Source organism: Nyctereutes procyonoides, unplaced genomic scaffold (genome assembly GCF_905146905.1).
Source record: "Nyctereutes procyonoides isolate TBG_1078 unplaced genomic scaffold, NYPRO_anot_genome, whole genome shotgun sequence".
In the NCBI taxonomy this organism is placed as follows: Eukaryota; Metazoa; Chordata; class Mammalia; order Carnivora; family Canidae; genus Nyctereutes; species Nyctereutes procyonoides.
Genome location: NW_026575034.1, coordinates 9,258,681 through 9,281,871, shown reverse-complemented (window position 1 = coordinate 9,281,871; position 23,191 = coordinate 9,258,681). Strand labels below are relative to the sequence as shown.

Here is a 23,191-nt window from a genome sequence, read left to right as displayed (position 1 = left end):
GGGATCCCCAGTCACTCCCTGTGCTTCTGCAGAAGCCGGTTATTTTGAGCTTTTATGTGGCAATTATATAAGCATATTTTATGTATCCATTCTTACCCTTGCACAATAGGAAGAAACAGCAAGAGAATCCAATCAGAAGCTGCTGAGCCGGGTCAACTCCTTTCCTTCTTTCTTTTTATTTTAACCATCTCTCCTTTTGATCTTAAGAAGGCTGAACTCTGGAAATATCATGAATCCAGGACAGTTCAGAATCTGGATATTCAGAATATGTAACCTTCCCCTCACCTTGTCCCCCCGCTGTTTGTCCTACCTGGCACTTTGGCGTCCTTGATATCGCTTAATCCCCCTGCAAGGGTTTTTCTTCTCTTTGGATTTGATGCTTATCCCTGTGCCTTTATCAGGACCTTGCCCCACCTCCCTTCTGACTGGCAGTCCTTCTGGCACACAAAGACGGACTTTGATTGTATCTGACGCTTTCGGTTGGATGCTGCCTGGCTCACTCAGCCTTTGGATGCAGACTAGGACCCTGACGTCCGCCTCTCTAGCCACATTGACAGCTGCTCCTGGATGATGACACTTGCAAATTTTAGCCCAAGTCAGGCTACCTGGAGCCACTCCCTACTTCTTGTCCAACTTCTTGGACATTTGTCCAACTTCTTGGTTGGTGGCAACCAGTTGTGCCTTTCCACAATCCCCTCTACACATCTGGGTAAAGATTCTTCATGAAGTTATGGCAGGAGATGCCTACAGGAGCACCGTTTTCTCGCTGCAGCTGCCAAAATCAGACATGTCTAAATTCACCCTGGAGGAAGGTGGGTATAGACCAGAGACCATGCATTGAGAAAGCAAGGCAATGACTGCATTGTTGCTCCCTTTCCTTCCATTCCAGCAGAATGCTTCTGGGCTGTTGTTTTCCTAGGGCTTGCATTTTAATTACTACCCCCTCCCCTTCAAGCTCAGCTCTTGTTCTGCATCAGTCTGAATTTCCTGTTCTCCAAGCCTTGACCTCCTATTAAATTAGGTACTAGAAGTTTCCAACAGCTGATGCTGTTCTGGGGAGTACAGTTGGCAGTTTCTGTGCATGACCTGCTGGGTGCTGTGGCTTGCATGCGTCTGGATGTATCTACAGAATTACATGAGAGCCTCGTGCTTTCATCTGTGCAGGTGTTCAGGTCCTGTTGCCCCTACCTAACAAAACACTAAGGTCCCCTGGAAGGTCTCAACAAAAGAATCCCATGTTATTGTCTCTTGGCATTCCTGTAGCTCTTTATTTTTTTATCTTCTGGTGCTGATGGTAGGTGGGTATGTGCTTATGATTATTTTATTAGCCTTTCCTCCCAAGATTCATTTTTATTAAAAACACAAATATCACTGTAAATATCTAGGCAGGGTGGCTGAAGGGGATTTCAGGAGAGAAGAGGCAAAAGAATTGAATGTCTGTAGGCGTAACCTGTTGCTTAAACAAACAGCTACAATACAGGCACAGACTTTTTTCTTATAGGTGGCCTTTGGTTCTCATTCAGGTTGGGTGTGACTGCTAAAAGCTTGCTGTTTTAAAGCCAGACACGCCACGGAGGAAAAGGCAAGTTTACGGAGATTATTTTAGGAAAATTCATGTTTTCTACTTTCTATAATTCCGGCTCAAAATGCTACCTAGTCATGCATATCTGGTTAGGCGGGCCAAGACATTTCCTTGTTTAAGCTAAGTTAAAATGGGTTTTCTTTTGTTTGCTGTTGGAAGCATCCTAATTGGTAAATACAGGTACCGTGTACCCAACACTCGGTAGGTTACAAAGCAGCTTCACAGGGGTGATCACATTCAAATCTCATGACCAGGTTGTAGGTACATTCAGATTCCCTTAGCACAGAAGAGGGGCCGGAGGTTCTGAGGGATGGGAAAGCCATCCAGAGCCATACTGCCAATGGTGGTGGACCTGCACTTGAACCTAAGTCTTCCCTTTGGGTTTCAAGTTCTTCCTACAATTTCACACTGTCTCACAATGAAATAGGCTTGTTTTTCTGTCCATCTATCCATCCATGCATCCAAAACCATTCATTGAGGACCTACTGTATACCAGACAATGTCTAGAATGCCCAGTTTGGCAGGGAAGGTAGTGAGTGAATAGAGGGATAGTTATACAGAAGTATGACAGGTGCTCAGGCATTAGCATCTGGGCTCTGGAAAAATAAAGGAGGGACACCCGGCCTGAATCAGTAGTCAGGGAAAGCTTCAAGGAGGAAGTGATGCTAAAGCAGAGGTTTGACATGTTTGTGTATTTAATAAGCATTTATTTCCCCGAGTGGTATGTTTCCTATGCGCCACTTTTCTGCCCTCCCATTATGGCACTCTGTGTTGAGCTCAGTTGTCCAGAAAGTAGTGGGGTGGAGATAGTTCCAGAAGGAATAACATTCCCAGTGTTCTAGGAACTTTGAGTGATAAGGTGGCCCAGAGAAGTCTGTGAACACATGAGGTGGGCAAAGGGCACCGGACAAGAAAGACATGGTTCTGATCCTATCTTTTTTCCAGATCTTACTTTCTTGTTAGTAGCACAAAGGATCTGGATCTGTAAAAAGCTGAAAAGCATTGACTGTGCCGTCTCAAGCAGGTAATAAGAACAGGGGACATAGGGATGTGGTCCAGGAGCTTGGTGGGGTGCTGCCCCAGGCTCTCCAGTAGCCTCGTGCCTTTGCACTGGCTCTTCCTTCAGCCCGGAAAGCCTTTGCCCATCTTGCCCATCCATTAACCTCTAGTTCATCCCCTGCTCTGTTCTGCCCATTTCCAGGCAGATATGGAGGCTCTTCTCAGCTCCCACAGAGCCCTGGGCTACAACGTGCCTGTGCCTCTTATCGTGTTTGGATAGTTGCATGCTTGACTCTCCATTAGGCATGGGCTCTGTGGGGGAGGGACCACCCCTCTCCCTCTGTGTTCCTCGCACATAGAATGTATGGATGAAAGGTGGTGGACCGTGGACTTGGGTTTGATCATAGACCTTCGAGTTGGAAGAGGTTTCCAAACATGACTTGGGTATTCAGAATAAAGTACTTTCGTACCTAACATACAGACAAAACTCTAAAAGCCCAGAGAGGTTAAAGGACTTACTGACAATGGCCAGCTGGGTCTCTGCTTCCTAGGGCAAAGCTGGGGCCATCCCACCAAGACCCCCAGGATTTCTACCTCGTCTCACTCCTTTGGGAAACTAGAGGAGGCGTTTTCTCTGGGAAAGCTGAAGGAGTCAGGAGCCAGGGTCTAACAGCTTGCGGAGAAGGATGATGAGAACCGAGTGAAGATTCATTTGGGTAACAGCCTTTTGAATAGATTAAGACGGTGGGGCTGGGGGAGGCAGGTGGATGATGAGGGGGGCAGCATTTGACGGGGCGGAGCTGCCTGGGCCTGGAACTAACAGCTCCTCTCTGGGGAGGGCCGAGAGCATTTCCCGGAGCGTGTGGCAGACAAGCTCCCAGCGCCGTGAAGTGGTGTGTACTGCACACACACCTCTCCCCCAGCCTTGGCTGTCACGGACCGGGCCCTTGCACACCCAGCATCTGGATTCCCGCTTCCAAGTTGCAGGGGACCCTGTGAGGCCATCGGAAAACAGGGTGGGCGGGCTGCTGGGGAGGCCTGCTTCATTCTCCTGTGCAGCCCTCCGTGCTTTGGGGTGTCATTTCGTTCTTTGTTCCTCCATCCCTGACCTGATGCCTTGGCAGCGTGCCTCTGGCTCCGCGGGGCCCCGCGCTTCCCGGGCTGCTGCTGCTGGTCCAGACCCCGCGAGGGCACCTTATCAGCGCCCTGGCAGGCGCGGGGTGGCGGCGCCGTGCGTGCACCGGGTCCCTGATAGCTGGCCTCGCGCCGGGGGTAGGGCTGCTGGGGATGAACGCTGCTCCCATCGCCTCGGGAATGGCCGGTGGAGCGCGGGGTGGGGTGCCCGGGGGAGCCCGGGGGGAGCCGCGGGCCCGCGAAGCGCTCCCTGTCGCAGAGGCCGACTTTGTCCCCCGGAGCCTCCAAGTGCCCGGCCCAGAACAGGTTGGGCGCTACCTTTGGTTGTGTTTTTCCGCCCGGAGAGAATGGATGATCCGTACGCACATTCCGGGCCCTGCGGAGGGGGTTCTGGCGAGAAGTGGGCCGGGCCAGCCGCTGAGCACCCTGGGGACGGGGCGTCTGTTGTAGTTCTCGGTCCGCAACCCGGGCTCGCGTCAGGCACGTGGCTCTGCGGGTGCTCGTGGGCCGGGGCCAGCCCTGCCCCGCTCCTGTTGGCTGTGTGCTCTCAGGCGAGCCGCTTGCCCTCTCCTGATTTCCTCTCCCAGCACGTGCAGGGACCGGGCCAGAGAGGTTTCCTGGGGATGCTGCTGCCCAAATAGAATCTTTTTTTTTTTTAAGATTATTTATTTATTCCTTCGAGGGAGAGAGAGAGAGAGAGAGAGAGAGAGAGAGAGAGAGAGAGGCAGAGACACAGGCAGAGGGAGAAGCAGGCTCCGCGCAGGGAGCCCGATGCGGGACTCGATCCCAGGACTCCAGGATCATGCCCTGGGTCGAAGGCAGCGCTAAACCGCTGAGCCCCCCAGGCTGCCCCCAAACTGAGTCCTAACGGAGGCGGCGGCGGCAGTGGAGCTCCACGGCGGGCAGGGGAGGTCAGCTCCCCGGGCTCATGTAGCTGCTAGGGAGGCCGGCGGGCTTGCCCCGTGGGTCAGGGTCAGGCAGGCCAGGTGGGGGGGGGTCAGGGAGCGGGGACGCCCACGGCCGGGGACAGGGTGCAGAGGCCGGGAGGGTTGGAGAGAGAGTAAGCGCAAGGTCCGTTACCCGACAGGAGGATGGCAGTCGGGATGGGGAGCCACGAAGCTGTGACAGTGACCGGAGAAATTCCAAGTGACCTCTGGAAGAAGTGTGTGCCCAGGCCTGACACTCGGTTCACTAGGAAATGTCCGTCTCCTTTCCGTTTGCTGGTTATGTTCTGAAGCAGACGCCTGAGGGGCCGCTATGGAGGGAAGGGTAGGGACAGGACAGTGGCAGTCGCCTTGGCCCCGATGCCTCCTGGGTCTGGCCCCCTCCGCCGCCCTGGTTCTTCTCTCCCCTAGCATCGCCCGACCCGGCCGTGTCCCTGGGGTGCTGACCGCATGCCCGTGGGTACTTCTCAGGGGGGTTTCTCCGCCTCCCTCCAGACGGCCTGCGTTGCCAGGGACCCCCGAGACCCGCGTGCCTTCCTCCTGCCTCTGCTGTCTGCGTGGGACCCTGCGGCCCCGCTCACCTGCCCACCGAGCCTCCCCAGGGAGCACTTCCTGCCTCCACCAGCACCGGGAGCTTAACAGGCTCCTCCGCATCACCCTCAGAACATCTCAAAGGACAGATTTAATGAATATTTTGGGTAGCTATAATGTCTATAATTATAGACATTTATAATAAGGTTATATAATTAATATCCTGAACTATAGTTGCGGAAGGGATAAATACTGCCGGGATGGTTTTTACCTTCCCGACATCCCTTTTGTTCTGATCCTCCTCACCCCCTGGTTGTTGTATTACTTGCAATTAGCCATGTAAGCGGAATCTTTTTATGCAAACAAATAAAACTAATAAATAATAGAGTGCGTCTTCTCTTTGCTCTGGAAACAATCTAGTTGGCCTCAATGAGATCTGAACCAACACAGCAATATTGATATTCATCAAGCCTGTGACAGTGGGATTCTGTCCATATCGGATTTCCCTAGGCAACTGGTGTCCCCTTGCGTTAGATGTATTATCCCCGGGGCTCTGAAAGTCTGGCACTAGCTGGAAGTCGTGCTGGACCACGACATGCTTGGACTGTCTCCGGAATTTCTATGTTTTGTCATCTAACGCTCAGGAAGTGAAGTGCTTCGGAGGAGGTTACCGTGAGCCGCGTGGGTGTGCAAGGAGGAGGAGCTTCCATCTCCAGCGACCCTCCGTGGTGTCCTCTGTGACTGCAGGCCAGCAGCAAGTGACGGAGCCTTCGATTTCATGGCAAAGTATCGGTGGTCGGTGTGCTCTAACGTTATGACGCCGTGGTTGATGTGCCCACTGGGCCCAGCTGCAGAAGCAGTTGGAGCAGGTCTTCTGCGTAGGTTGTAAATACAAATCTGATCGTGTCTTGCCTGCTTGTGATCCTCCGTGGGCTCCTGGTCACCTCTGCAAAATGTCCAAGCCCTTCAACTCAACAAAGAGCTCTACCATGAGGGTGACTAGCTGCCCCACTTTGCTTGACACTGGGGCGGGGGAGGGGGGCGGGGGATGGGATTCCTAGGATGTGGGACTCTCAGTGCTGAAAAAGGAAAGTCAGGGCAAATTGGCTGAGTGGGCCCTCCCTGTAACCACAACCTAGGCTCACCCCTCTGCAGCCCCAATTCCTACACCTCTCCATCTAGTGGTTCAAACTGGGTTGTAATGGTTCCTTGCTGTTTCCTGCCTCTTTGCCTACACCCTTGCTCTCTTGGCTGCCTGGAAGGCTGCCCCAGCTCCCCTGTGGGCCTGATTCTCCTTTTCATTTAAGACTCAGCTAGTGATAGCCTCATCTGGGAAGCCGTTGCTGACCCTGTAAGCTGGGGCATTTCTCCTGTCTGAGCATGTCCCCATCCTCACAGCCGTCGGGCTATCCCTTCATTATCTATTTCCTGGTCTCTCTCCACCACTGGACTGGGAGCTTGGTGGAGGCAGGAATATGACCTATTAGACCTGGTACTCCTGGCACCTAGCACAGTGACTGGACATAGGCATTCCTTAAATGATTAATTAAAAGATTTTTTTTAACTCTTTAAATATTTGAGTGAATGGATGAATTTTTTTTTTTTTAAATCCGGGCAGTTCGTGGCTCCCAGGCATCCCACAAAGTAGGCGGGTTACCTTAGGAGCAACCTTTACCCGTTCAAAAATTCGTCTCACATTAGCAGTGAGGATTTGGGCATCACCCCGAATCGTTATTTTCCTTACTCATAAGGAAATGAGTTTAAGGCATGAATAGATGAATTTAAATACAGTTCAGGCATCAGTGGACTTGCAAAACTGTGCACTGGCATTCTACCGACAAGCATGTGGAGCAGTTCATGGGAGATAGGGAGGCCCTGAGTCTTTTGAGGGACAAGGTGGCTCAGGGCCACCAAACATACTGTCCAGGGAAAATGGGACTGGGGCTGGGGAGAGGATATTGAATGAGAGTGTTGGCAGTCTGAGGCTCTGACGCACGCTGGTGTCCCGGGAGCTGGGATGGGGAGAGAGAGAGGACATCCCGGGCATAAGTGAACCAAATATAACATCAGGGCAGATGGACGGTTATTGGTCATTTGGCTCTTTGGGGCCAAAGAGATATGCTTATCTAGGATGTCTGCCCAAATAGGGGTTGGGTGGGGGGAGAGACAGAGAGGGAGGTAGGAGATCTAGGAAGGTGACCAGGACACAGAACTTATGAGGTTCCTTTTAGAGAGGCCCTCTCTGGGTGTCTAAGGGCAGAGCGGAGCTGTGAGGCCACCAAGCAGGACCTGGGAGGATGAAGGCTGGTGTGGGCAGCATGTCCCGCGCCAGCTGGGTGGTGGCCAGGACTAGTCCACAGGCTGCTCAGTGGGCCCGTCACCGCCTGGCCTCCTGGTGGGCACGCTGCTGGAAAAAGAAGTCCCCAGGCTTCTGAAGGGGCTGCCTTGTGCACTGGAATTCTGTGTGCAGGATGAATATTTCAGAAAGGCAGCTGGGAAAGGCAGTGCCTTTTTAATCTAAGCTGAATAGGAGCCCGAGGGGGAAGGGCACGGCGTCCTCAGGAGTGGAATAATGTGCTTGCAGCACCATGCTCGCCGTGTACAATGGGACAGGGGCTGAGTGCAGGAGATGGCTTTGGTTATAGAATTCTTTTCCCCTCGGCCAGTAGTGAATGAGAGCCTGGAAATGTCGGCAGTGACCTTCGACGGCAACACAGGGTGGGTGAGGCGACTGTGCCGCCCCCGATGAATCGGAACATGTGGGGGGCATCAAGCAGGCCTGCCGTCCACCGAGCGGCTCGCTCTGGCAAGATGCTGGGCTGTGCTGTACGTGAATGACTTCACTATGTTGCAACAAGAGCCCAGTGGCAAGAAATGATCGCTCCCACTTTATAGAGGAGACCACCGTGGCCCAGAGAAGTCTGATAACTTCAGAGCACTTAGTGCGACACCTGGCACGGCATCCCAGCCACGGTAGCTAAATTTCAGATGAGGTTTGATCTGTGCCAGCCATTGTCCCAAGTACTTTATTATGATTATTTTTTAAAGATTTTATTTATTTATTCATAAATAAATAGGCATCCCTTATGTTATCCCTAATAACAGGCAGCGGGAGAAGCAGTCTCCATGCAGGGAGCCTGATGTGGGACTCGATCCCGCGTCTCCAGGATCACAACCTGAGCTGAAGGCAGACGCTCAACCACTGAGCCACAGGTGCCCCCGTCCCAAGTACTTTAAAGGTATGGCACATTTAATCCTTACAACCACCTGTGATACGGGTGCCATTATTCACCCCATTTTCCAAATGAGGAACCTGAAGCCGAGGGTTAAGGAGCTTGCCCAAGGCCACACAGCTAGTAAGTTAACAGCCAGATTTCGAACCTAGGTAGGCTGACTCCAAAGTTTGAGTGCTCACCCATTTAGGATACTCCCTTGTATACAGAGCACACTACATAACCGTTAGCTTCTGTTACTGTTATCAGCTCCCCACGCCCCCAAAGCACACAGCTTGGGAGTGCACTGAACGTCTTTATTAGGCTGAGGGAGGGATTTGTGGATTTTGCCAATTAACTGGGGGTTAGTAAGAACAGCCAGTTGCCGTCAACACAGTGGCAGATCCTGTTAGAGCCTGGTCGTATCTGTGTTTTCTTTCTGGGCTCACAGCCCCATTGCACGTCCCTGCCTCCTTTGCAGGGAAGTGCGGCCATGCCAATGAATGGTAGCCAACAGAATAGGAGCAGAAGGGATGCGTACCACATACTTGCTCCCAGCCCAAAATAATCCTCCCGTCTGTGATCCTAGAAGACTTAAAGGAGAGTCACAGGTGGTAGGAGCCTGGGAGCCTGAATGACTACATGGAACACCTCCTGCCATGACCTCCCCCCTGCCCACCTTGCTGGCCTTATGATGAAAACATGGGGCCATCTCTATTGGGTTAAGTCACTGAGATATACTATTATAGCGGTCAGCTTCTCCTCCACCAATAACATAGAGCTTTTATAAAAGCCCTTAAGAAGGGCCTTTTTTTTTTTTTAGATTTTATTTGTTTATGCATGAGAGACACACACAGAGAGAGGTAGAGACACAGGCAGAGGGAGAAGCAGGCTCCATGCAGGGAGCCCAATGTAGGATCCCAGGACTCCAGGATCAAGCCCTGAGCCAAAGGCAGATGCCCAGCTGCTAAGCCACCCAAGTGTCCTCAGAAGGGCCTTAGCCCACTTGTGTACCACATTAAATAGAGGCCGAGAGAGTGGGGTTTTGAAACAGCACAGGCTTTAGGTGGGACACAAGTGAGTTCTGATCCCGGCTTGTGCCTCAGCAGCCCTGTGCCTCAGCTGGGTTGTTGTGAGCGAGACATAATGCAGCTAAAGCCTCTAGCACGGTGCACCCGGTGCATACTAGCTTCATAAATGTTAAAGATTTTTCCCTCTAGTAAAACAGCAGTTGTCCAATATGTGTCAAAACCCAAAATGTTTGCATGGCTATTAACCAAGCAATTCTACTTCCAGGAATTTATTCTAAGAAAATAATCTTGGATGCTCAAAGATTTAGCTATTAAAATGTTTATCTCAGTGTTGCATTTAAGTGAAAAATTGGAAGCAAGCTAAATTTTCAGCAGTAGGAAATTGGTTAAACTGTGGCGCATCTATTCAATTGAGAACCACCCAGCCATTAAACATTATGGAATAGAAGGCCATGCAATGATATGAAAAAATATTCACAGTAAGAATGTGGAGCAACCAGATTACAAAATAGTGTATATTCCATGAACCCATTTTTCAAAAACAAAAACAAAAGCATAGATACATGTATACAAAAGAAGAGACTAAAAGTTTATACCCTAAAATATTAAAGAGTTCATCTTTGGGGAGTGTGGTTGGGAGTTTTGAGTTTTTTCTCTCCTTTGCTTATTTGTACTTTCTAGGTTTCCTATTCTACAGAGGCATTATTTTGATAAAAAGAAAAAAAAAACTAAGTTATAAAAACTCTTTTTTTTTGGCCTTGTCTGCATTAGCCATGACAGGCCTTATCACCGTCTGTGACTGTTCTTGGACTATGTGAGAGACAAAAACAAATGTGAATTGACACAGGGTATCTCTGGAAATATCTAGAATGGGGTTGTATTGCTGTCATTTGTGGTTTAGTTGGGTGCTGGTTGTTGGATGTCTAATATCATGGGTATCATGTGCATGTGGGACACATGCACACATGGAACTTTCTACTCCTCCCTTCGCCCAGAAAGTGCTGCTGCTGGTGTAAACCTTGTCCTTGACCCTAATGTCTGTGTACCTGAGACACTCTCCAGGTAGCCAGTGGACATGAGCTCCTTTGGACAGACTAAGGACCGCAAGATGAAGAATGGAAACTCCCAGCCTTAATATAACAAGGCATCTGGCTCGGAAACACGTGGTGCAGCAGCCTTCCCTGGGCTTGATACACACTCACCACTGGCTTTCTTACACCCCCCAACCCCACCCCCCTCTGCCCTGAGCCAGGGACCGATGGATATATAGGAGTGTGTTTCAAGCTTGTCAAAAACACGCTTTTGCAGAAATAAGTGAACCACAGATTGGGAGAAAATATTTTCAGTGCCTACATCTGGCAAAAGGACTCCCATCTGGTATATATAAAGATTTCCTACAAATTGACAATAAAAAGGCAACTCAATAAAAAGGGGGTAAAAACTTGAATAAGCACTTCCGAGAAGAACATACAGGAATGACTAATAAGCACATAAAAGGAGTTCCTCAGCATTAGGAAACAGGAAAATGCAATTTAAAGCCACAACAATGAAATACGATTTCATACCCGTTAGAATGGCTTAAAAAAGCAAAAAAAGTATGATGATTCCCAAAGTTGGTATGGTTACAGTGCAACTAAGATCTCAGTTCATTGCTGTTTGGAATCCATTTAAATTTTCGTTCATATATATTCTGTTCAAAATAATTTGATTCATGTGATAAGGTAGTTTCTGGATAAATATGTTTATTTATTCATGCACTGATACGACGATTGCGTGGAGTTCATGATGGATGAAACGGAGTTCATGTCTTCAAGGACCATATATAGATACTTTGCAAAGTGAAGCCTCGTTAAGTCACCCACCACATAGCTAGTGTTATTACCCATATTTTCTTGATTCTCAGATACATGTATTAGTGTATAAGCAATTTCAAAATTAATCTAATAACTGAAAAGAAATGTTTTTTTTTGTACCAAAAATAAGAGTCTCCAGGCGTCTTTGTCTGCATGTCATTTTTTCACACTTGGGCCTGGCTTCCTCAGGAAACAGACAATTTTTACCTTCTTGCCCTTTGCCTACACGTTTAAATGTTTTGAAAAGAAGTGCATGGGAGTGTGTGGTATTAATGATGATATTGTTCCGTCTGTTCATGCTCCCCCTCTTCCCACCAAGTCTCTTCTTAAATATAGCTGCATTTTGACCTCTCAATCTAAGAAAATTATCTTAGATTGATACAGTCTTAAGCCATAAGTTGGCGGGGCTTTATTTACTTGCCCAAAAGCCTGGATACAAGGCAAAAGTTAAACCCACTCAATAAAATTTCTTTTGTTCCCAGCGTTGAGCTGGGCACTGTGGGGTGACATAGAAGGAACAGCTCTGATATGAGAAAGTGATATAAATTTATAATGAGGAGAGCTCTGAAGTTAGGGATGTGGGCTGAAGCATGGCCCTGCACAGTCTTAGCTACGTGATCTTGGGTGAGTCATCTTAATTATCTGAGCCTCTGTTTTCTCCTGGGTGGAATGAGTATAATACTACCCATCTCAAATGGTTGATTTAATGGATCCTGTGAAAAAAAATCCCACCATGTGATGGATGCTCCAGGAATGCATGTTGAATCTGAACCTCAATAGAGACCCAAGATGTGCTTGAACAGATTCTCAGAGACAACAGGAGACAGTGCAGAACCTGTATTACAAAGTTCAAGATTGGGATGGCCCAGCTTTTATTTATTTATTTTTTTAGAGAGGTAGGGGAAGGGCAGAGGGAATGGGAGAGAGAGAATCTCAAGCAGACTTCCTGCTGAACTGGAAGGAGGAGTAGCAATGGGGAAGGCGCAGGCTGAGACCCAGGGTACCAAGAGCTTCCCTGAGCTCAGCCTAAGGCTGGGTGAGGACACCAGCACCAGGCTGCATAAAGAAAGGGAGTTCTCAGGGTGGAAAGGCATTTCCAGGAGGAGGAACAGCAGGTGGGGCGGCCTGGGGATGGAGAAGCATAGAACATTGAAGAAACTTCCTGTGGCTGAGGCAGGAGCACAGACTGTGAGGTGGGACATGGGGGGTGAAGCAGAGATGCTGCCGAGCCTCACACATCTTTTCCTCCATGGGACATTTTCTTTCTCTTCCCAGTTTTGCCAACCAAGTGGAACAGAAAGGTATTTTCTTCCTCTGTTGAAGTGCCAGGGCAGGACTGGGTAGGTGCTGGCTGTTGAGTGAGGCTGCCAAGTGGCATGAAGCACAGGGGCCCTGGCTGTCCAGGGAAGGGTGGACTTTAGGACGCCTGACCCAGAGAGTCCTAGACACTGTGAATAGAGGACAGGGGACTTTCTAATGTCAGTGAAAATGGTGGAATCTGGTTCAGAGTAATGACCGTGGACAAGTCATCGATTTTCTTTAAATCTTGCTCTTTGCTGTAATTTGACTTAGAGTTCTTTAATTTTCAGGCCTCCCTTAAGAGCGCCATTCTTTCTTTCTTTTTTTTTAAGATTTTATTTATTCATGAGAGCACAGAGAGAGAGAAGCAGAGACACAGGCAGAGGGAGAAGCAGGCTCCATGCAGGGAGCCCGATGCGGGACCCGAACCCGGGACCCCGGGGTCACGCCCTGAGTCGAAGGCAGACAGATGCTCAACCACGGAGCCACCCAGACGTCCCAGCCTCAGGTGATTTGAATGCAGATGATGGGCATGAAAAAAATAGATAGTGATAGAAGGCAAGGCCAGCCTTCCAGAAGGTGGGACCTTGAGATCGCCGTGCTAGAAACCTCACACTTTGGAATGGAAGGAAAGGGAGTTACAGGATTTTAGAACAATGTGTAAATCTTTGTTTTGGAATACTTTATAGGACAGCGGATTATAAATTGCATGTTGGAGTTTCTCAGGATAATAGGACATGTGTGACTCCCCTTGCAAGCGCATCGCTCATCTCTGACAGACCTTGCAAGGCGGTGGCTTTCTCCAGCTGTTCCCAATCCCAGAAAAACCAGCTTTAACATCCGATGTCCCAAGTCTGGCTTCTTCGAGGTCGAGCCTCACTGGAGATGTTGAAAGCTTGCCTGCTGATCCTTTTTCTCGTTTTGAGGATTTTAATTGCTGGGTATTAAAAACACCCGTGTAATATATATTCCATCTGAGAATCTGTTTTTCTAAACGTCCTGTAATGTAATCTGTACAGAAAGATTGAATTATAGATGAGAGGAGGCTTTGCTGCTGGGAGGGAGTCTGAGGGAGAGTGGGGGGTGGTGGTGGTGGTGGTGGATTTGGGTGGATTTGGAGAATGGCTGTGTTTGTAGTGATTGATCATAAGATAAGCATTAACAGTGTGGGCACGCTGCACAAAACAAAGCCCGCGAAATCTGGCTCTGTCATTGGTATCATTCCTAAAATTCATAATAGCTACGGTGTAGCAAACACCTAGTCTGTGCTGCAGACTTTACATACATTATCTACAACAATCGCACAAGGCAGGTGGCATTATCCCCATTTGGAGGTGAGGAAGCCAAGGTTCAGAACAATTAAATGCCCTGTCTAAAGCCATACCAGGGATGCCGGCATTTGAATCCAGGCCCTTTTGACCCCGGGGCGATGCTCTCTTTACTCTGCCCTCTGTTGTCCATTGTGAGTCGGGCTCATTTTTGGCAGCGCGTGCCACAGAGCCCACCAGCTTTCTTTCTCAATGAGTGGGAGCAAGTCTCATAAACGTGTTCATCGACAGGCAGGTAGAGGTTGAACAGTGACGTGGCCTGCCGTCCATCCCATTCGGTAACAGGTCAACCTACCGGCCAGCCGCTTCCACTGACATTGGGTAGATAGCTACCGTGCACGAGGCAGGGCTCTCGGCCCCAGAGAGAGGGAGGAGTTATTAAGACGGGGTCTTTGGTCTTATGGAGCTGGGGAACTGGATACATCCCCCACGCACCTGCACACACGGACTAGCATCTCGGCAGCACCGTCTGCTTTTGCAAAGTGTCTTCCGTTCCAGAGGCTGCTGCAGCATAGCAGAAAGGGCACAGAGTCTGGGCTCAGGATGTCTGGATTTGAGTCTCGCTCCCGCGTACACCAGCTTTGTGATGCTGAACAGATCCACTTTCCTCCCTGAGTCTCAGGTTCCTCATGTGGATCATGAAGAACCAAGGACAAGGCATCTCACGGAGCAGTTGTGAGGGTCAAATGCCATGATGGACGTGAAGGAGCCAACACAACGCAGGGTACACAGTAGTTGCTTTAAAATGTGTAAGGATTCCCGAGTACTTAGTCTTTACTGTTTTCAAAGCTTTGCTCTTCCCAAACATCTCATCTGAGCTTCTGCGGGTGAGGCAGGTTGGCCTAAGCCTCTCGAACTTCCTGGGAAGCCTTCAGCCCAGCCCATAGGCCTAAGCTGGAAGCAGTGGGGGGACTGGCCGTGTTCCTACAGCACCTCTGACCTGGGAGCTGGTCAGACCAGGTAAACTGTGGCCTGCAGGCCAAGGTAGGACCCCATCTTCTCTTCAGTGGCCCAGGCTGCTCTGTGTCCCTGGCCACATGTGATATTTTTATCCTTCGGCCAGAATTTTGTAATCTGCACCATTTGTACAAACATTCCAGGAAACAATTGTTTGTGCAGGCTCATAAATTTGGAGGACAGTTTACATATGGAGCCCAATTAAATGATAATCTTCCGGAGCTTGGGGCCCGTTCCAGAGTCCTCCCTGTGGCTCTCTGTTTCCCCCGGGCCCCACTGTGTGTGTGGGTCCTAGCAGCCTGAAGCTGCAGTGATTCTGCTTTGGCTCTCCTGACTCTTTCCCTCAACCCCTCTGTGGCCTCTCATGATGGCTGGTGCCCGACCCACAGCTTTCTGCCTCCACTTTCCATCTTTGGTGGAGGACTCTCCGAGCTGCCCTGAATGCCCCCATCCCGCTTCCCTGCCTGCCAAACAGTAATCAGTATGAATTCCACCCTTCTGCAAGCATTCACTGAACACCTACTATGTGCTAGTCCTGGGGGTTCAGGGCGACTACAATAGATGAAGCCCTGATATAATAAACAAGTAAAATAAAGAAATAAATCATAAAGTTTCAGTCCAGTAGGGGCTGGAAAGGAAACATCAGACCAGATGGTCAGAGAGGAGAGACGCGGGGTTGATGGCCTGTCTCATAACCGGGAACAAATGAGTGAGGCCTCTGGTTTGCCTGCCCTGGGGAAAGTAAAGCCGGTGAGAGCTTGGCAGGGGGCACCAGGATGTGGTGAGGGAAGGCTCCTCCAGGGACTGGACCTCCCAGTAGAACCTCCTGCTCCGGAGCCAGAAGATCTTGGGGGCAAAGGAGCAGCAGGGACAAGAAGTGCCGAGGTGGGAGTGAGTGCAGTGGGTTTGAGAACAGCAACTATTTATGGTGCAGAAAGTAAGTGCCAGGCTCTGTGTGTGGTTCCTAATCCATCCTATGAATAAATTAATAACATTGACCCTTCCAGGGACTCAACACATGGGAGAGACTCTGGTCTCACTCCCGCTTTAAGGATGAAGAAGCTGGGAGGTGGGGGGACTAAGTAACTTGTCCCCAGGCCTCCCACGCCCAAGTGAGTGGTAGGTCCGGCATTTTACCAGGTTCTCCGTGGCCTTTGTCTTCTGGTGCTCAGTGCCCCACACTGCCTCCTTTCAGATGAAACCTCACCTCCTGTCTTTACTACGCTTGCCTCCAAGGAGGCACCCCTGTCTATCACCCCTTCCCCCATCAGAGCCCCCCCCCCATGCCCCTTCTGGCCTGTCCCCGCCACCTTGCACCCAGTACCGAATTGGTTCCTTTCCTACGTTTCACCTCTCTTCCTTTCTGGTTGCATTTCACCTGTTCCCAAAGCCCTCAGCCTGGTTTCTTTTGTTTTAAGATTTTATTTATTTATGCATGAGGCATAGAGAGAGAGAGAGAGAGAGAGAGAGAGAGAGAGAGGCAGAGACACAGGCAGAGGGAGAAGCAGGCTCCATGCTGGGAGACTGACATCCCGGGACCAGGATCACGCCCTGAGCCAAAGGCAGATGCTCAACCACTGGGCCACCCAGGTGTCCCCTCAGCCTGGTTTCTACCTGTCCTGTTCACTCACCTTTGCCAGAAGAATCGTCCTGTCCATGACTTCCTCATCACCCTTGAGTCAAACCTTCAGTGAGTTTGGATGCTCTGAGCTTCAGAGGACCTCAGGTATTTTAAGCCTTATTAGTGACCCCCTTGAATGTGAGGAGGACACAGGAGTGAGCAAGATATTCACTGTTAACAAGCGTCCTGGAAAGAGTCCTGTGCCTTAGGTAGCAGAAACAGGACAGCCCGGGTGGCACAGCGGTTTAGTGCCGCCTTTGGCCCAGGGTGTGATCCTGGAGACCTGGGATCGAGTCCCACGTTGGGCTCCCTGCATGGAGCCTGCTTCTCCCTCTGCCTGTGTCTCTGCCTCTCTCTCTGTGTGTGTGTCTCTCATGAATAAATAAATAAAATCTTTAAAAAAGATAAGTAGCAGAAACAGTGGGTGATGATTTTGAATTTGGGTGTTGCTAATGGCATCACAGTAAGAGAGTAATGGGGATTTTAACACCTGTCAGTGGGGCTCGGGGCAGTGGGGGAGGAGCAGGGACGGGTACAGAAGGGGGGTTTATATGTGTGTTGAAACTACCTCTGGAGTTCAGTCTTAACTGTAACTTTTTAATCTATTTTATGAATTTAGGATAATGAAGGACAGCTACTTAGCCCAGTGCTGTGCACACAGAGGTGCTAATAAAATGTTCGTTCTTTCCTAACACCCTCCCCACCCCCTGAAGCTTAGCCCACAGCAGCTTAACCAGGTCTCCTGAATCTGTATTTATTTTAAAGTTGCTCTCCTGGAAGAAAACGATATTTAAATAAAGCTAAAAATGCAGTAATGATTAACAAACGATGGCAAAGGAGGGAGCACATTAAAGTCGTGACCAGAATACCCAGGGAATGGAGAGTCCAGGTTAGTGTTTTCTGAAAACTGAGAATTGATCAGACTCTCTGGTTAAGCCTATGACTGGATGATGGAGAAGCAGGCCGAGAAGGCCCTGTGTCGTGGATATATGGGCATAAGTTGGCCAGCTGGGTTCAAGTCCTCACAGTGCCAGTTGCTGGCTGTGTGAGGCAGGGGCATCTCTCTACGCCTCAGCCTTCCCATCTGTAAAATGGGTGTAATAATTTGTTCCGGGAATCTGTTGCTATGTCAAGAACCATCCCAACGACGATTTAGAGCAATGACAGCCTTTATCTTGCTCACCATCTGTGATTTGGGCCACATTTGGCGGGATAGTTTTCTTTGCTCCAGTCAGCATCAGCTGGGATGGAAGCTGGAATCATCCAAAGGTTCATTCGCTCACTCATATATCAGGTAGTTGGTGGTGGCTGTGAGCTAGGGGTCTAGCTGTGCCTCCGTGTGGCCTCTGTGTGGCCTGGGCTACCTCGCCACATGGTGACTGGAGCCCAAAGACTCGGGGGGTGGTAGACAGCAGATGGACTGCCTTTAGTGGCCTGCCTCGGAATTCACCCCACATCATGTCTGCTACATTCTATTCATCAGAAGGGAGTCTACAGTCTATTCATTAGAAGAAGTCTGGCCTGTACAAGGAGGGGTGATGGTGGTGGTGGCGGTGGTGGTGGTGGCGGTGGGAATTGGATTCCACCTTTTGCTAGGAGAGGAAAATACTTGGAAGCCCTGCTTAAAACCCACAGAGTTCCTACCTCGTTGGGGCTGTTGTGAGGATTTGGATGTCAGCGGGCAGTAAAGGCAAGCACAGTGTCTGGCACAAGGGTGTAACAACAGCTTTATGCAGTACGTCCCACTTGCAGCTTGCCAGCTGATGAAACTGGGGCTCTAAGGGGTTTAATGGCCAGCCCAGATTCCCAGTGAGCGCCAGCTCGGAGACTGGTCTCTGCACTGGTCTCTCCACCAGACAGGCCAGCAAGCCACACGGACGTCACTGAGCATGTTTGCACGTGGGGTCGTGTTGAGATATGCTGTCCCTCTACAGGGAGAGGATCTGTGCATAGTATGAGCTAAACTCTGCAGCCTGAGGTCCTCCGTCCCCCTTTCCCAGAGTGTCCATCCTCCTGTTTTCTTTGCAAAGGGCCTTGGGGGTTGATCAGGTGGGGGTTGCACTATTTTGGTTTTGCCCCGTGCGCCCTGCTGAGGGAAGGCCACAATGAGACGGTGAGTCCCAAGTTTCTCAGGCAGCTGTCCAGCAGGCATTGGCTGAAGGGGCCAGACAGGCCTGTATGTCCATCCCCCCACGGTGCCCAGTCCCCCCTTGTACCTCGAGACGCTTCTCCAGTCTGCTGGCTTGCCCTAGAAGCTCCTGTTTTCCACATTCACCCTTAACTCAGTTGGGCTGATCTGTGTCTTTAAAACATTTCCGCCCCACTCCACTCACTGTGCTCCGTTGATTTAGAGGGAGGGTGTGGATCCCTTTGTCTGTTTACAGGGCTTGTAAAATAGGAGCTATGTCTGCAGCGTGAAATTATATGTGTCAATAAAATATTTTTTTTGGAAAAAAAATCGACAAAATGTGTTTTAATTTTACATGGGAATCATATCAGCTGTCAGGTTAAAATTTATTCCTCCTCCTTGAAATGAACAGTACCCTTTGTAGATAAACCTGAGAAAGAAGACAATGTGATTTGGGCCACTATCAGCGGTTTTTTCATTTTGATTGTCTTCCTTTTTCTCTCCCCTACATGTCTGGTTATTTTTCTCTCCCAGTAGCAATTTGTTTGTTTTAAATTTAAAATGTACTGACCTCAGAGCTGTTTTGCTCCATATTATTAGTTGTGTTTAAAGGGGGGAATTTGTGACTTAAGGTGTTTTTTAAAGTCAGATCTCACTTGTGAAAGTGTGAAGCTCACGTAGATTCTTGTATCAGGAACTTCTCTTTCCATTTGGGCCGTGAACCCTTAGCTTTTCCAGAGGCAGCAATGCTGGAGACCTGCTTTATGGGACGAGGGATGTGAAGTGTGAGGAGGAGGGACACGTCCTAGGTCTCTCCTGGAAAATAAAACCCAAACTCCCCTGTGTGATTCCCCTCCCAGTGGCCACATCACAGCCAGGGAAGTTGTTGGGTCCTCTTTGCCTTCTGGGTACTTTATGCAGTGACACCTCAGGATTTTACTGTTTGGTGAACAACTTGGGGTATCGAGAAGAGAGTATTTTCCACTTTCTATTTTTCTTTATGGTGTAGCTACTGCTTTTATTAGGGGAAAGAAAACCTTTGATTTATTTGTTTATTTTTTTATTTTTTAAAGATTTTATTTATGATAGACAGAGAGAGAGAGAGAGAGAGAGACAGAGAGAGAGAGACAGGAAGAGAAGCAGGCTCCATGCCAGGAGCCTGATGCGGGACTTGATCCCGGGACTCCAGGATTGCGCCCTGGGCCAAAGGCAGGTGCCAAACCGCTGAGCCACCCAGGGATCCCCTGTTTATTTTTTGTTTTTTAAAAACCATTGATTTCAAAACAAAACCACAACACCTGAAGGATTACTGCTTGTAGTGACTGTTTCTGGGGTCGTGGGGCAACTATTCATTTATCCCTTCAGCCAGTATTTTCTGAGGTGCCTCCTATGCTTCAGGCACCGTGCTAGACTCTGCAGATATAAGGAGCTGTGGCCCCTGCCCTTACGGAGTTTAGAATGTGTGCGGGTGACAGCAGTAATCCGAGGAGCTCACAGGAAGGGAACACCCAGGGATGTGGGTGCCATTGGAGAGTAGGAAGGGGGGATCTGACCCAGGTAGGAAGGGGGAGATAAGGCTCCCCTGAGCTGAACCATGCAGGCAGGACAGGAGGTAGGAGTGCAAGGGGAAAGGGGTGCCCCACAGAAGGAAGAGCAGGGGGCGAAAAGCCCAGTGTCAAGAGGAAGCAGAGGCTTGAGGCCTGAGGAAGGCTCGATGCGGTGGGGATGGAGCCCTTGTGCGGGAAGGAGGAGAGGTGGCAGGGACACCCAGGAGCGCTGCAGCCGGTGGGGAAGGTCGTCTTTGCCTGAGGACACAGCGAGGGGCCTGTGCCACCTGCAGGTGAGGGAGGGGCAGTGGGGGACCCCGGAGTGGCCAGATCGCAGGGGCGGGGAGCTTCCAGGCCCCTCTTGTCAGCAGCGGGAAAGCAAGCGGCTCCTGTGACCTTTGGGCGCGCAGCTGTCCTGCCCTTGGCTTCACACAGTATCTTGGAATCTTCTGGGGCTGTGCCTGGGCTCAGGGAGGAAGAATGAGGCCCATGGGCGGGTGTCCGGGTGTCTGCGATTCCGCGTCTGCCCCCGACGGGGACGTGCCTGATTGTTGACACAAAGATGTTTCTGGAAAGGGGAGAGGAAGCCCCCTCGTAGGTACACCTTCCGCTACCTTGGACAGCGCTCGCGTTACCGTCCTTCATTCATTCAGCGAGGGCCTCCCCTCTGACAGCCCTGCCCCAGGAGGCCGCAGGGGGGGCTCAGGCCCCCCAGGAGCTGCCCCCAGCCAAGCCTTTGCTCACAGGCCGCTGCGTCTGCCCGCGTGCTGGCCAGGGAGGCACCAGCTTTGTAGGAGTGCCAAGGACCCTGTGCCTCCTGGTGCCTCCTGTGACAGTCCACCCTGTGCTCAGGGCAGGAGGGGGCCCGGGGAGGGGAGGGGCTGAGCCCACCCGGGGTTCTGGGCGTCATTTGGAGGCCAGCCCAGTGCACTGTCCCTCCCCGCACTCTTCTCCTCTCGGTGTCTGTTTTTATTTCTGCCCCTGCCCTGTCCCTTCACCCCAGAGCGTTCCTGTAATCACCCCTGAGTCTTATTTCCTAACCGGCCCCAGCCCCGGCAGACTGGTCCCCGCCTCACAGCTCCCCACAAAGGCTTAAGTTGGGCGCTTTCTCCATCGGCCTCAGGCAGGAATTGAGAGTGTCCTCATCGGTACATGGGCACAAATGCCCACTTCCTGGAGTCTTGAGGATTAGCTGAGGTGATGAACGGATAGGGCCCAGAGCCCCGGCTGGCATGCTTGAATAAATCCCTAATAAGTGACAATGTCATTAGGAAGAACCAGTGTCGGCAGCTTTGAGGATACAGGTGAGCGAGTGGCTTCCGGGCAGCAGAACCGCTGCGGCTTAAGTCCCTGCTGCGACCACTCGCTGACGCTGAGCACTTTATATGTTAACCCAAGACCACGCGGTGGGGAGCGTGGAGACAGTTACTCAAACTTGGGCAATGGCCTGAGGTGTGGGCAGAGGGGTGCACAGCACCAGGCCTCGGCCCCAGGGATGTCTGTTGGGTCGCTGTGCGATGTACGACCACTGCCACACAACCTGCAAGGGCATCTACACGCTGGAAGAGTTTCCGCGTTATCCAGAATGCGCTGTCGCCGTCATTCGCACGGCCAGGGCCACATTGTGAGACCCGTGAAGTCCGTAGGGGTTCCAGAAGGAGCCTTGTGCTCCTTCCTTCCGGGGGCACCTCACCTGGTGAGGGAGTCTCCGCTGTGTGCCAGCTCTCAGGCTCTCTGCCAGCGCCCCCCTTCCCAGGTATTCCCGGGTGAGGAGGTTTGGCTGACGTTAGGCTAAGGGGTGGCCCGTGGGGCCTGCAGTTCGTGTGTGGAGAGGGACCCTCTGTGGCGTGTGGCCGGGTGATGCAGCGGGGCGCTCTGTTAAGGCGGGTCTTCACTTTCCAAAAGAACTCAAGCCATCCAAGCGAATCCTCCTTCCGGGGTGGTTAGGCCGTTACATTTGGATTTAGGGACACTGGGTCCTCCTACAGTGGGTCCCGTGGGTCTTCAGTGGAGACGGCTGCCTTGTTTTAAGGGGAACATTGAGGGATGAGGGAGTAAGAGATGCGCATGTCACCCTGCAGTTTTCTGTGGTCGGGTGATGTTTGCGATGACAGGTGATTCTGACCACATCCTGCAGGTGACCATGGACAGAGCCAGTGATGGTTGGCCTCTGAGGAGAAGACTTAGAGGGCTTCCGGTATTATTATTCTTAGATGCTTGAGGGCCCCCTTAAACAGAGGAACAGTGTGTGTGGGGTTGTCAAAAGGGCTGCACTAGGGCTATAGGTGGACAAGGTTTTCGACCTCTCTGATTATCAGAGTTATCGACCAGTGGGCAGGATACTTCCAGAGGCGATGATCTCTCTTAGTCCTGGGGGTACACAAGTTAAGATTGTTAAGGCTGAGCAACCACTTGGCAGGACAGTTGTAGAGAAGATTGGGTTCTCTGAGGTGTGTGTGTGTGTGTGTGTGTGTGTGTGTGTGTGTGTGGTGTTGAGGACGCTGTCCTTGTTCCTGCCTCCTGAAAGGGGGCTATAGACTCCTGACCCCTGACGTTCCAAACTGTTCTAGTGGTTACTGATGGTTTGTGGGTGAGCGGGGGAGTACATCTTCTCGATATTTTTATTTATGCATATTTAAGTTGAATTTGTTATGATGAGCAAGCATTGATGTTATAATAAAAAATAGAATAAAATTGCACCCTGAATTAAAGTTGCCTTTGAATTCCACGTCACGGAAGAAAGATTGGTGGACTACAAGTCAGGAGACCTGGGGTCTGGCCTCAGCCTCGCTTCATCCTCTCCCTGTGACCTGGCAGGGTACAATTCCCCTCTGGGCTCAGTTTGCCCATCTGTAGAAGGGGGGATGGGGCTGTGTATGCTAAGCATGGGCTTGTAGAGCTCTGATGTGCAGGTTGGCTGCAGGGGGCTGGGGGGTACAAAAGGAGAAAGGGCAACACCAGTACCTCTGTATCATGGGGCTGGGGAAGCAAAGGAACATGTGTCCTTGAACTGCGTGCACCTTGT

General features: G+C 50.7%; 1 protein-coding gene and 1 non-coding gene across 2 annotated transcripts in view; one reads left to right on the top strand and one right to left on the bottom strand.

Annotated features, from left to right (window-relative positions):
• NAV2 (neuron navigator 2) overlaps nucleotides 1-23,191 on the top strand; it is a 724,598-nt gene that overhangs the window by 27,011 nt on the left and 674,396 nt on the right. The window lies entirely within an intron of this gene.
• On the bottom strand, nucleotides 6,802-6,959 carry LOC129505186 (U12 minor spliceosomal RNA). The gene has a single exon (XR_008663492.1). It is a non-coding gene; the product is annotated as a U12 minor spliceosomal RNA (small nuclear RNA).